At 55.5% G+C, this 13,355-nt stretch overlaps 1 protein-coding gene and 1 long non-coding RNA gene across 4 annotated transcripts in view; both read left to right on the plus strand.

The window, feature by feature from the left end:
- Window positions 1-993: 993 nt before the first annotated feature.
- On the plus strand, window positions 994-8,669 carry LOC101903383 (uncharacterized). Its single transcript, XR_001500436.3, has 2 exons — window positions 994-2,716; window positions 6,863-8,669. It is a non-coding gene; the product is annotated as an uncharacterized lncRNA (long non-coding RNA).
- Window positions 8,670-9,946: 1,277 nt separating this feature from the next.
- Window positions 9,947-13,355, plus strand: part of PPARA (peroxisome proliferator activated receptor alpha) — a 74,898-nt gene continuing 71,489 nt past the window's right edge. The window contains exons 1-2 of one of the 3 annotated variants that reach the window (XM_024991367.2): window positions 9,947-10,077; window positions 11,125-11,271. The gene's annotated coding sequence lies outside the window, so the exon portion shown is untranslated. 3 annotated transcript variants of the gene reach the window in all.

The raw sequence follows: 13,355 nt of genomic DNA on the forward strand, positions 1-13,355 counted from the left end.
GAGACAAAATGTTTTGGAGTTCTCAATAGCTTTTAAGAGGATGAAGGAATCATAAAACCAAAATGTTTAAAAATCACTATCTTACACAAGCACCGTACAAAGATTAAAATCAGGAAGTCAACACTATCTGTGGGACAGACCTCATTCTGATTTCACTAGGTGTTCCCCAAATCTCCTTAACAGCAACTAAACACCCGGAACAAGAAGTGGGGAGCCGCAGTTGCATGGGATGACCAAAGTTTCAGTTTCAAAAGATGGGAAAGTTCTGGATGCTGGTGGTGGAAGCAAACGAAGCGACTGTCCTTAATGCCAGTGAACCAGATGCTTCAAAATGGTACGTTTTATGTCACGCATGCATTTTTTAATACTCATTTATTTGGCTGTGCTGGGTCTTCGTAGCGGCATGTGGGATCTACTTTCCTGACCAGGGGTTGAACCCGGGCCGCCTGCGCTGGGAGCTCTGAGTCTCAGCCACTGGACCACCAGGGAAAGCCCTGTGTTATGCCTTTTGGTGTTTAGTTGCTAAGTCATGTCCCACTCTTGCAGCCCCATGGACTGCCAAGCTCCTCTGTCCATGGGATTTTCCAGGTAAGAATACTGGATGGGCTGAGCCACCTGGGAAGCCCATGTGAGGTATATTTTATCACAGTCAAAAATTACTATGTTAAAAGGAAGTCATTTATTCAAACATAAGCAATATCATATGTGTCATAAAAAACAAGTGAAATTATAAGACACGTGATAAACTTCACTATAAAATAACTGCAGTATGAAAAAAGCAATCACTAGTGAAATTTTTCAGCACAAAGTAGCTGGGCATTGTTAAATCTGAACATGCACGATGTACAATCTTTTTTAAAAGGAACTTTTTAAAAAAGTTCATCATTTCTGTCATTATTATTATTAATAATCTCAGGTAAGATCCTAATCCCCAAGAAGCTTCCAATCTAGTGAGGGAGATGGACTAGTAAAGAGACCAGTATAACACAGACAGATCAGCAGAGGAACACAGCCCAGAGAGGGGCGATCTGGGAGGTCTTCCTGGAAGAGGTGGTGCCAGGAAAAACAGAAGAAGGAAAAGGAGATGCCCTGCAGAAGCAAAAGCACTGGGGATGTGGTGGATTGCAAGCAGAGAGGCTAGAGAAAGAGGTGGGCGTGTGACCTTGGCTGACCCCAAGTATCAGGCCCAAGGGCTGTGCCCAGGCCTGTCCGGCTGCCAGCAGGGCAGAAATATGGGCTGGGGAGCGGCTGTGCAGGCAGGGCGGAGCCTGGCGCTGGAGGGTAAGGGGAGTGAGACTTGAGGGCCAGGAGGAAAGGGCGGGGCCAGCAGAGTTGGGGGCGGAGTCAGGGGCCAGGACGCCCTTCATCAGGCTGACCTTGACAGTGACCCTCCAAGGGCAGCCTTAAATCCCACCCCCATGAAGAAACTGAGGAGCTGAGAGGTGAGGCAACTGGCCAAGTTCACCCAGCAGAGCTGGGATTAGCACTCAGACTCTCCGCTTGGCTTTGCTCCCTGAACAAAATGGATGATGGAGACAGGGAGAGCCCCCTTGGGGGGCCAGCCCCATGTCACCCCCATGGCTGCCTGAGCCTCCCTTTCGGGGCCTGGCCCTGGGCCCAGGAGACTCAGCAAGGATCCCATAGGGTCCTGCCCTGAAGGAACCCCCCCGGTCCAGAAACTTCCAGGTGGACCTCTGGTCCTGCCGAGCGGGGCTCCCTTCCTAATCGGGGCAGGAGCGACGGGGTAGGGAGCCCTGGGTCCCTCTGGGCAGCGGCCTTCTGTTTCCCTAACGTGAGTGGAGGATGCCAGGGGCACCCAGCCTGGGCTCCTGCCGTCCTGGGAATTTCCCAAAGTGTGCCCCATCCCCTAACTTCTTCCTCTCGTTGGCAGCGTCTATCACTCCTACTGGGTCCTAACAAGAAGGCAGAGCATATTTTTAGACCGAAGCAGCAGGCAGCAGAGGATCAGTCCCCGGAAGAGGAAGCAGAAGCCTGGGGCATGTCCCCTCCCTGCTGCGGCCTTGGGACGGGACTCGGCACAGTCTGCCTGCTGGGCATTTGCAGGAGCAGGGCTGCGGGACTTTCAGCCGACCAGCCTTAGCCTGGAAGGTTCCAGCCCAAAGAAGCAGCCGATTTCCCCCAGGGCGCAGACCAGGGAGGCTGGTCCCCAACGCCTTTCCAAAGCAGAGCACGAGATGCTGATCTCAATTCACGCAAGAGATCAGCTGGAAGAGTCACGTGTCTGCTTTTCCCCTAACGAGGCAGGAAAAAAACGCTTCCCTCGTGGGCCCTGGCAGCTGGCTCCTGGGGTACGTCACAGTCACACCCCCTAAGCAAGACGCAGAGTCTCAAGCTGGCAGGGGGCGTCTGAGATCAGCCAGCCCGGCCTCTCAGTTTACGGTTGGGAACAGACGCAGGTCCGGAACAGACGCAGGGCGGTTGGTCGGGCTGCCCAAGGTCACAGAGCCCGGGAGGGGAGGGGTAGGCACAGTGGAAACAGTGAGCGCACGTGAGCCCGACCGCGCCCAGGCCTGTGGTTCCCAGGTACGAGGCTCAGAGAGGTAGGTGGGTGACCTCGCCAACGCCCTCTCCAGGCAGCCGAGCCAGGAGGGAACTCCGGGCACCTGAAGTTACCTACCAGCTTTCCTTTGGACCAACAGCACCCTTCAGGGACATGCTCAAGATCCCCGAATAGTCACCGCCTCCCCTGTGCCAGGTGAGCCCAAGGCGCAGTCTTCAAGCTGTTTAACAGCTGAGCCAGAAGACAAATAAATATCAAGGACTGAAACAGGGTTTAAGCTTCTGTGTCTAGTAATGGTGGGCCAGATTCTTTCCACTGACTCTCTCCGGAAGCAAGTAAATGTTTTGGATAAAGGAGTTATTTAAAAATTATGTTACAGGCCTCTAAGTGTGGCTGAGGTAGCAGGGAACCACCAGAGGCTAAGTCTGGGGACACGGGGAGCAGGAACGGGGCGATGGCTCTGCAGCCGTTTTGCCCTGAGGGCCTTTGCCAATCTGGAAAGGCCGGGCCTTGACCTTGGGGTGGGGGGAGGCACATGTAAGGACAGAAGTCAAGATCAGAGGCGTCTAACTGAGGGATTCTTCTCTGTTGTAAGCTGGAGGTGGGGAGTCAGGAACAAGGGGGTACAGCCCGCCTTGCTTTCCTGGACGAAGTCAGGGCTGGGGTCCCTGGGTGGTGAAGCTGGCATCACTCTTGGAAGGGGCCATCTCAGTCCTTGGCATGTACTTAGCGATCCCTAGATATCCCTGCGGGGAGGGACCATTTTGAAACTAAACTTAGCACTAACGCTTGCCCAGAAAGTTGGTTTAATCTAACGTACTTCAACTTAGAGAAAAGAAACAATGGGTCTACAGCCCCCAGTGTCTCTCCTGCCAGCCACCGAGGGGCCCCATCTGCCAGGAGGCCGGTCCCACGCTGTCTGCGGCAGGCCCCTGGCTCCTTCTAGAGTGTTCCAGAGTGTAGATCTTAGTTTCCCTCCTGCCTCCCATGAAAGTCGGGCCCTGCACACCTCAGGCTCCCAGGCAGAGGGAGCGCTCTTCCCCAGGCCTGGCCCCCACCCGAGGGTAGCAGGTGACAGGTGAGCTGGGGCCCCGAGTGAGTGTGATGCCGGCAGGCTCCCGAGGGCGCCGCCCACATGTCAGAGATCAAAATCAGGCCCTTGTGTAGGATTTTATATTCCCGGCTGCAAGTCTCAACACAAGCCGAAGTGTTGATGGGAAAATAAGCATCAGAAGGCAGTCTGGAGGAGAGAGCTGGGCCAGAGGACAGGGGCCAGGAGGCCTTCGCAGCATGCTGTGCGTTTATCGGTGAACAGAGCACACCGGCGGACCTCGGGCTCACAGACCCACGTTGTACCCGGTTTGGGGGACGGCCGTGGGGCCGCCAAGTCAAAACACAGCTATGGTCGGTTATTATCAGCACCGTTTTAGTAAGAAAAGGCATTTTCGACAAAAAACCAGGGCAGTGTCAAGGACACACCCAGGGACAAAGAGGACCCCTCTTTAGGTCAACTAGCTCTACAGAAGACTCGCCAAAGGCTCTTTTGTCCATTTAGCCACAGACTGGGGACATGTTGTTAAACACGGGCTGTCCCCTTAGGGGACTGGGGCCCACGGGCCACTCGATCATGTTAGTGAACTCCGAGGCCTGGACATGCTGGCCACTCCCTGGCACATTATGGGGGCTGGTGGGGTGGGTTCCAGGCCCTGTGCACTCAGAGATGAAGACCTGGGTGAGGGCAGCTGGCAGCCAGGCTGGGAACCTGCAGGCCGCTCAGCTGGAGGTCACGCTGCCTTGACCGGCCGGCAGAACTCTTCTGTGAAAGGTGGTGTGTGTTCAGTCGCAGCGACCCCAGGGGCTGTAGTCCACCAGGCCCCTCTGTCCATGGGACTTTTCAGGCAAGAATACTGGAGTGGGTTGCCATTTCCTCCTCCAGGGGATCTTCCCAACCCAGGGATCGAACTAGAGTCTCTTGCATCTCTTGCATGGCAGGAGGATTCTTTATGGCTGAGGCACCAGAAAGCCCTAAAGGCAGGTACCAGCATAGAATTGAGGATCACGAGAGGGAGCAAGGAGCAGGTACTTCGCCTGGTGTCAGAAAGTTCCAAGGACTCGATCGTGTCGGCCGTTCTGAGTGGCGAGGCAGGAAGGGGAGAGGCACGGTCAAGACAGCGCTGACCTAGGCGAGAGCCATGCGGGCGGTGGTGGCACAGAGAAGAGGGCGGCTCTGCAGGTGGGATGGGTGCCAGGCAGGCTTCCTGGAGGAGGTGGCCCTTGGCAGAGCCCTCAGGCAGGTGGTCGCCAGGTCCCAAAAGTGACCCACCTATCAGGCCCTGTCCCTGCACTTCCTCTACCCTCCTTCCTAATTCTCACCCCAGGACACCTGGAGCTTGGCATTGCCACCTCATTTTCTCGAGGAAAAAGTTCAGATAGGAGTTCAAGCCATTTGTCTAGGATTATGGTATGAGAAAAAGGCAGAGCAAGGTTTTGAATCCAGATCTGTTTGACTCCAAATCCCAGGTTCTGTCTATTAATTTCATGAGGGACTTGGGGGTGCCCTAGAGAGAGGTGGCGATCCCCACATACATGTGAATCTATTTTGCATTTGTGGGTCAACACACCTGTCTTATCTCTGCACGCCCTCCCCCCAGACTTTGCCCACCTACAACAGTGCACTTCACACTCAGGACCCCCCTCCCCGGGTCAGATAACTGAGAACCCCAGCAGGCAGAATGTCCTTTACTGACCAAATTTATCCATACATCAGGCCTCCCAGGTGGCTGAGTGGGAGAGAATCTGCCCGCCAATGCAGGAGCTGCGAGTTTGATCCCTGGGTCAGGAAGATTCCCTGGAGAAGGAAATGGTATACCACTCCAGTATTCTTGCCTGGGAAATCCCATGGACAGAGGAGCCTGGAGGGCTACAGTCTTTAGTGTTGCAAAGAGTTGGACACGACTGAGCATGCACTCATGGCATAGCATCTATCAGTTCAGTTCAGTCTCTCAGTCGTGTCCGACTCTTTGCAACCCCACGGACTGCAGCACGCCAGGCCTCCCTGTCCATCACCAACTCCCGGAGTTTACTCAAACTCATGTCCATTGAGTTGGTGATGCCACCCAACATCTCATCCTCTGTCGTCCCCTTCTCCTGCCTTCAGTCTTTCCCGGCAACAGGGTCTTTTCCAGTGAGTTAGTTCTTCACATCAGATGGCCAAAGTATTGGAGTTTCAGCTTCAGCATCAGTCCTTCCAATGAATATTCAGGACTGATCTCCTTTAGAATGGACTGGTTGGATCTCCTTGCAGTCCAAGGGACTCTCAAGGGTCTTCTCCAACACCACAGTTCAGAAGTATCAATTCTTTGGCACTCAGCTTTCTGTATACATTTTATATTTTTTTTTACTGTGCTTTATATGTATGATGATGTACATGATGTACTGTGCTTTATATAGATGCTGCTTTATACATCATACAGCATCTATCCATCATACTTTAGTGTGAGATTCTCTCCTTCTGGATCACTTTGAAGCTCCAAGCCCAAGCTCGGAACCCAGCAAACGATATCTGTGACCCAGCCCGTCCCAAGGAGCTTAAGCCACCTGGGACGGAGTAGTCCGTGATGATGAGGGAATCTGACTCTAGGGAGGGATGGTGGGGGCTGGAGGAGCATGGCTGTGGGAAGGCTGCCTTGGGGTTCTCAAGAACAACAGAGACAGAGATTGGAGACAGAGACTATAGGAAAGCCAGTCTGGGGACTTTGGCTGGGAACAGGTGAGTAATCAAAGGGACTGGTATCTTGATGGAAGCTGTTTTTGGACCTGCAGAAGGTTCCAGACCCTGCCGACCTCAAGCGGGTGCAGGGCTGTACCCACCACCCACCCCACCCCACCCCACCCACCCCACCGCCACTTCCATGATAACAACTGGTTAACATGTATCATTTGCAATTTGTTACTGATGTGATGGAGTCAAGCCGACCTCCCCCTCCCCACCAGGACACAGGTCACAGGTCACTGCCTACCTCCGCCTGTTCCGTGCCCTGTCCACTCTCCCCTTGAACATGGCCTCTTTCTCCAGCCACAAGCTTGTGGTGTGCTGTGGCCTCACTGATGCTCTGGGCCCAGACTGGTCCTTCACAGTCGGCTCCTGGGCCCGCCAGAGACAGCCGGGGCGTTGGGCCAGGAGAGCACGGGCTTGGGGACCAGGCAGCTGCACCCTGGGGTTACTCGAGGCCCTCTTCTGCACCCATGGTAGAGTGGGTTTGGACTCGGAGAGCCAGGTTCTCGCTCATTCTCGAAGACCTTGGCCAAGGGCTGTCACTCCCTTTGTCTCCACTTCTGCAGAATGAGATGAACCCAGCTGTTCTTCGGGACCTTTGTGAGTTCCAGCCTTCGGGTTGACAAGACTTGGTCACCTGGACCCCTGAGGTTTCGCCATCACTACTAGGAGAGCAGCCATGCGCACGCTCAGGGTTGGTCCCCGCTGAGGTCCAGTCTGGACCACAGGGCAGCTCCGAACCAGCCAACGGTGAACTTGCAGTTTCTCAGCCCATGTCCCTTGCCCCTGCTGACTTCCACTATCTCACCAGAGGTCACGCGTCCAGGAGATCAGAGGCCACCGTCCTGGTTGATGACACCCCAGAAGCACAAACTCCGTCTCACTGGGAGGCTTTGCACATCATCAAAGGGCAAGCAAGTGACCCGCAGAGGCTTGGACGGTTCCCGGAAAAGGGCTTAGCTCAACTGCACGGCAAAGAGATAGACTTCTGTCTGGGGCCTGGACACAACCCACAGCAGATGCCTCAGCCCTGCAGGGGTCAGGGCCAGTTTCTGAACACAGGTGGTGACCTCACCTGCTTACACATCCAGGGTCGAACCTGCCACCTGGTATCTGGTGATGGGAGCCTTGGCCAGCAACTCCCTTCCTGTCCTCTGAACGTCCCCAGCTTCCTGACTTCTCCCCTGAGGCCATGGGAAACCATTGTCTGCCCCTGTAGGATTAGGTCCATCCAGGTGTGGGCACCACAGACAGGCTTCCTATGTTGGGCTCTGCAACTGGTCAGTATGACCTGGCGGGGGGTGTGTGTGTGCCGCAGTCCCCCTGTTGTAATGTGGGCACAAGAATAATTATTTCTCCAAATGTCTCCAAGATTAGAAAATGTGAAACAGGATCTGAAAGAGCATCAGCACCAAAGAAATGGAAGCTATGAACGAAGACACACACAACCCACACTGCCCCTGGTATTCACCAAGGCTGCAGAGAGGAGCGGAGGCAATGCTTGGAGGCGTGTTTAGGAGCACTGACGTGTCCCTCAAGCTACAAGGTGCTGCTCTGTCCCAGTGTAGGAGGCTGTCTGTGTTGTTGTGTTGCTCAAGCTTTGTCATCACACAGAAGTCGGGGGTGGGGGCGGAGGGAGAGACTTCCAGGAGCTGGGGGCTGGGAGAGGGACGTCCTTTGTGACAGGACCTCCTATTCTGGCTGTGACGGGTTTTCATGGCTAACAGAAGTCTGCTCAAGGTAAACAGGAACCTACGGTCCCCTGGGGGCTGCGTGTATGGAAACCTCGCATGACTACTCCCACGAGGAAAGTCCTGAGCATCCTTCTACTTTTTCCTAGGGAAGGGGAGGCAAGGGACTGGCTGAGAGCATTTGTTCAAATGTGAAAGCTTTGATTACATTACATGCATGGAAAGCAAGCTTTCTCTCCCTAAAATCTTGGAAGCCCCAAGAACATCATTTCTGTATGTCTGTGGGTGTACACACGACTCTGTTGACCCCTAGGCAGCTTCCTTCGCCCTTATTCAAAACAGTTTTTACCAGGTCTCTCTAACTGCCTGGTTTAACTGGGTTTACAGCAGACAATCACGGGTGTGTCTGGGGAGAGAAGTCGCTGCCCTTCTATTCCAACTCTTGGGTTCTTGATCTGTGGTATGTCAGGTGACCTCTCCGAGCTTGGATGCCCTCATGAGGACAGAAACCCAGTTATGGGCCCTCTAGCTCCATAAATAAACAATACTGTTGCCTGCTCAACCTGTGAGATATCCAGGATGTAATGTACACGGATCACTTGGTAAACTCTGAAACGTAATACAAAAACTGCCCTTCGCTATATAGCATGTGCAATAAAAGTTGGGCTTGTCCAGTGTGTTAGTGCCAAGGTGTTGAGGGTGTCTGTTGGGTGGGGCAAAGTTCGCCACAGGTATGCAGCCAATCAACAAGGGTGAGCCTAAGACATCCGTATAAGGGGCCGCGTTCCCCGGGTCTCCAGCGTCTGTGTGTCATGCGGGAATTTGCTTGGAGCTGTTTCCCGCCCCAGTAGGTCCTTCTGGGCGCTCGCCGCCACAAATAGAACAGTGGACCGAGTCGCGGGAGGGCAAGGAGCAGGGCCCACATAGCACACATTTCGTTCCCAAAGGAGGAGCGTCCCGATGCGCTGGCACCTGGGGCTTTGTGCCTTCGGCGCGGGGAGCTCGGGCGTCACCGCGCAAACAAAGCCGCTTTGCAGCTCGCGCTCTTGCTGCTCACCATTGGCTCCCGGGCCGCGACCTCCCCTCCTGCGCTGGCAGAAGCCCAGCTCCTCGGCTGGGCACAGAGTCAGCCCCTCTCCCCCCATTCACTGGGGGAGGGCAGGCTCATTGGACAGCCGGGGGCCGGGGCCGGGGGGCGGTGGGGGGCGGCTGGTCAGAGTCGACAGCGCCTCCGGGCGTCTGGGCCCGGTGCCCTTCGCTCGTCTCCGTCCCCCGTCCGCCGCCCCCGGCAACTCCGCCACCTGTTGACGCGCCCTCCCAACCAGCGTTCCCGTTCCCCTGCCTCTGCAATCAGGGGTCCCCGGGACAAGGTCTTTCCCCGCCTGTCCTTGGCCCTGCGCTCTCCCTAGACTCGAGGGCACCACGCGCCTTGGTCCCGGGTCTAGACCAAGCTCCTCGCGCGGCCCGGGCAGAGCTGGGCTCCCGGAGGGGAGGCGGGGCCTCGCCAGCGTGGCCGGGCCGCGGGCGGGAACCCCCACCCGGCCGGCAGTCTCGCGCCCGCCCCTCCTAGACTTCGGCCCTCCCCCAGTGAGCGGGGCCGGACGCGCGCCCAGGTCCAGTCACGCGCGGAGTACTCTCACGGGCGCTGCGCCCACCCGGGTGACCTTGAACCTCCGCGCACCCCCGCCCCGGCCTCAGTTTCCCCGCTGGCGCCGCTGCAGTGGGACAGGAGGTGGGCGCCCCCGCGCCGAGAGCGGTCCCACCCCCGACCCCGCGGGCAGCCAATCGGGCCCCGCCGTCCGGGGGCTGTGTCCCCGCGCGGGGTGGGGCCGGGGGCGGGGCTTCCTGGAGGGGCCCCCTGCGCGAGCGGCCCGGCCTGGGGCGGCGGGCAGAGGGGCGGCGCGTGCCGCGGGGGCGCGGCTGGCACGGGAGCCTGGAGGCGGCGCCGGGCAGGGGCAGGGGACGCGACGGCCCCATGGCGGGGGCAGCGGGCGGCAGGGGCGGAGGCGGCCGCTAGCGCCCTGCCCGGCGCCGCCTCCCTCGGCGTGCTCGCCCGGCGGACCGGCAGGCGGCGGACCGCGCGGCCCCAGGTGCCAGGCGGCGGGCGGGCGGGCGCGCGCGGGGGTCCGGGGGCCGGGCTCCCTCCCGAGAGCGGCGGCGGACGGGGAGGGGCCGGGTGGCGCATGCGCGGGGCCCCGGGGCGCGGGGTGAGGGCGCTCGCTGCTGGCTAGTACTGGGGATCCCGGGGCCCAGGGGCCCTCCCCTTGGTCGGCCTCCCTCCGAGCGCCCGGGGCCTGCCTGGAGCCCCGGCGTCCGCAGCTGTCGGTTGGGACTGGGGCCTGGGCAGGGGTCGAGGTCTGGTACCTCAGAGACGCTAGGTGCTCAAGTTGCCCCCACTCCGGAGAGAAGGCCCACCAGGCGGGGGCATCAGGCTCGCCCTTCCTTCTGCATGGTCGAGTTTGGTTGTCCCCGACTGGGGACGTTCCCGAGACCTCCGAGGATCCCCTAGGCCAGGTGGCCCGAGGTCCGGCAGACTGACCCTCGTGCGCCGGGCTTAGACGCTCGGATGAGAGAGACAAGCGCGGGTTAGTTCAGCTTTGCGGAACTGCGCCCACTTTGCGCCTAAGCGCCCTCGGGAGACCCGGACAGGCCGAGCCCAGGGCAGCCTCCGCCGCGGGACGGCCCTCCCAGCCCGGGGCCCGCGGGTCTGACGCTGGGCGCCCGCGCCCGGGTCTCCCCGGGTCCCCGGCTGCGCGCCGCGGTCCTGGCGGAAGTCCGGAGGGCTGCTTCTGCCCCTACGCGCTCCGCAGTCTAACCGGGAACAACGGCACACCCGTGCTCTCCTGCCTTTTGAAGTTTAAAGGCTGGTGGCTGCGCCGCAAACGTCAAGATTCTTTCTAAGAAAAGTCCGGGCTTGTATACTGCCTTGGACTTCGCGGAGCGCCCTGGGCCGTTCGCGGCCGCCTGCCCACCCCTAGTCCCTGCGGCCCCTCCCCAAACTCGGGAGTCCCCTCCTCCCCCAGGCTGCTTGGGAAGGGGTGCGTGGGGCAGGGAGGCGGGGCTGGGCTTTCCTGGGACGACCCTGCCACACCGTAGCGGTTGAAGACGCAGGGTCACGGTGACTTTCCTCTTTCAAGGTGGTGGAGAGTTTGGCAGAACCAGAGCACAGATCGTTTCCTCCTTTACCTTCTTGCCGCCAAGGCCGGAGGAGGAGGGCCCTGCCTCCTCTGGAAAGTAACAGTCTGTGGCCGGAGCAGCCCAGAACCAAGACGTTGTCATCACAGGTAAATAGGAGGTTTGATTTACTCATTTTTTCCAGACTGAAATATTGAAGTCTTTACTTCCATTGCCCTACAGACTAGCAATTTGAGGGTTAAGTACTACCTTGCCGATGCCGCAGTTAGGTCTATTTTCATTTCTTTGAAAGTAAGATAAATGTGGGTAAGTTCTTTTAAGTCCTGAAAACTTGATCGTGTCAGTGTTCTTCAGGAACTTCCTTTCTTTATGGCAGGCTGGTTCCACATAATTTAAAACTAGATAATATGACTGTGAGAAATGTTTTCACTTAACAGACACTTAAGTTACAGACGCCGACAAGTCAGGAGCCGTGCCACGACTTAGCTGTTTTAATTCCAATTTTAATATCAAGCAGATGCTTGCCAAGCTGGTAGGCCAGGTCTAGAAGTGCCATCAGCCAGGACAGTGATACCCTGGAGGAGATGGTTCAGGCTGAGTGGTTCACTGGTCACTGAGGGACCAGGCAGGGAGCTTGACAAACTTCTACACAACTTGGAAGCAACAGCAAATTAATTGACCACAGAAAGCAACGTTTTCCCTCTTCTCCCATCTTGGACGTGTGATTATTTCATAATCATAAAGCAAGTGTTGTTACTAGTTCACGTTTGTCCAACTTGTACCCAGATTTTTAAACATAGTCTGTGTATGTGGGAGAGAGCATGAGAGAGAGGAGAAAAAAAAAAATGTGTTTCTTCTATAGAAACTATTTTATAAGCTGCTTTATTAAGCATTGGGTTATGGAAAATCTTTTCATGTGAATAAATGTGTTTGTGTCTATATCATATATTTCATCATGCTTAGATAGAATAATTATTAAGCTGATTCTTTAATAGATGTACATTTTAAAATTCATATATTCTATAAATATTTCCTGAGTTTTTAGCTGCCCTGGGATATTGTGTTTAGTATTGGGGAAGGCAACTGTGAATCTGCTCATGAAGCTGATTTTTATACCAGAATATAAAAAAGGAGCTGAAAGGAGATGAAATTGAGGTGCAGAAAGGGAATCTATTTTTGCCATACACCTTGTGTTTATGATTATATATGATATAATAAATCATATGTTATGATATGTGATAAATGACTGTTAACCAGTGCTTTTTTTTTTTTTGATGTGTTGTCTGTGAGCATCTGTTTTTATAAGGATTAAGTAATCATCTTTAAAAACTTCTATTAAAACATTTCTTTGCTTACTGTAAACATATTTTAAACATGCCACATTTCTCTATTTCCTCTTTCAGTCTGTGTGTGAATGAATATGTCCTTAGCGGCAGAGTGTCTTAACTTCCAAGTGACCGGCGTTGGGGGTGAATGTTTGCACTAATTCTGTTGCACTGCAGTTAGAGGATGTGGCTTTTTGGGAATTTGAGGGCCTCTGTTTTTATTCTGGTTTTGGTGGCTTGGTAGGGGCTTCACAGACGCCTCAAGTAATGCCACAGTTTCTGTTTGCAGGATAGACGTGTGCTGTGTCTGCTGCTTCTGCCTGAGGAGTTACATAGAACAGGCTAGCTCACTTCTAAGGCCATGTGGTTGGGGAAAATTAGGCAAAGAATTGTAATTTCCGACTTGGTGTGAAGATAGTTTTAGGGTTAAGAACCAAACAGGGAAAGCCCTTGATGTCCCCGTGGGCCAGATTTGACAGAACTTGTTTCTTCTTCCCAGTGTTTCTGTCACTTACCTGCAGTGACCTGTCCGGTGGGGAACAGACCTCACCCAGTCTGGTTGGCTTGCTGTGTGGAGCGGTGTTCATTCTTTGCTTCTAGAACATTTAACTAGCATCTTCTCGTAGCAGTATCGGGGAGGGGTTTATGCACCTCAAAAGATGGAGCGTTTGCTCCTTACTAAGCCCGGCCTAGTATATAGTTACTTTGGTAGCTGAGCTGCGTTTGTTTTGCGGTCGCATCGGAGAAGCAGTCTGACAGAGTGGAGGAGGTGTTTAGGTCATCTCGAGGTTTGATTTTTGTCCCTTCAGGGCCGCCCGCTGGGCCAGGGGACCTCTGTCCCCCTCTCTAGATGCTGACTTTTCATCACAAAATGGCTTTTCGCTCTGCTCCACCTCTTTGAAGGGTTG

This window comes from Bos taurus, chromosome 5, assembly GCF_002263795.3.
Source record: "Bos taurus isolate L1 Dominette 01449 registration number 42190680 breed Hereford chromosome 5, ARS-UCD2.0, whole genome shotgun sequence".
Classification (NCBI taxonomy): Eukaryota; Metazoa; Chordata; class Mammalia; order Artiodactyla; family Bovidae; genus Bos; species Bos taurus.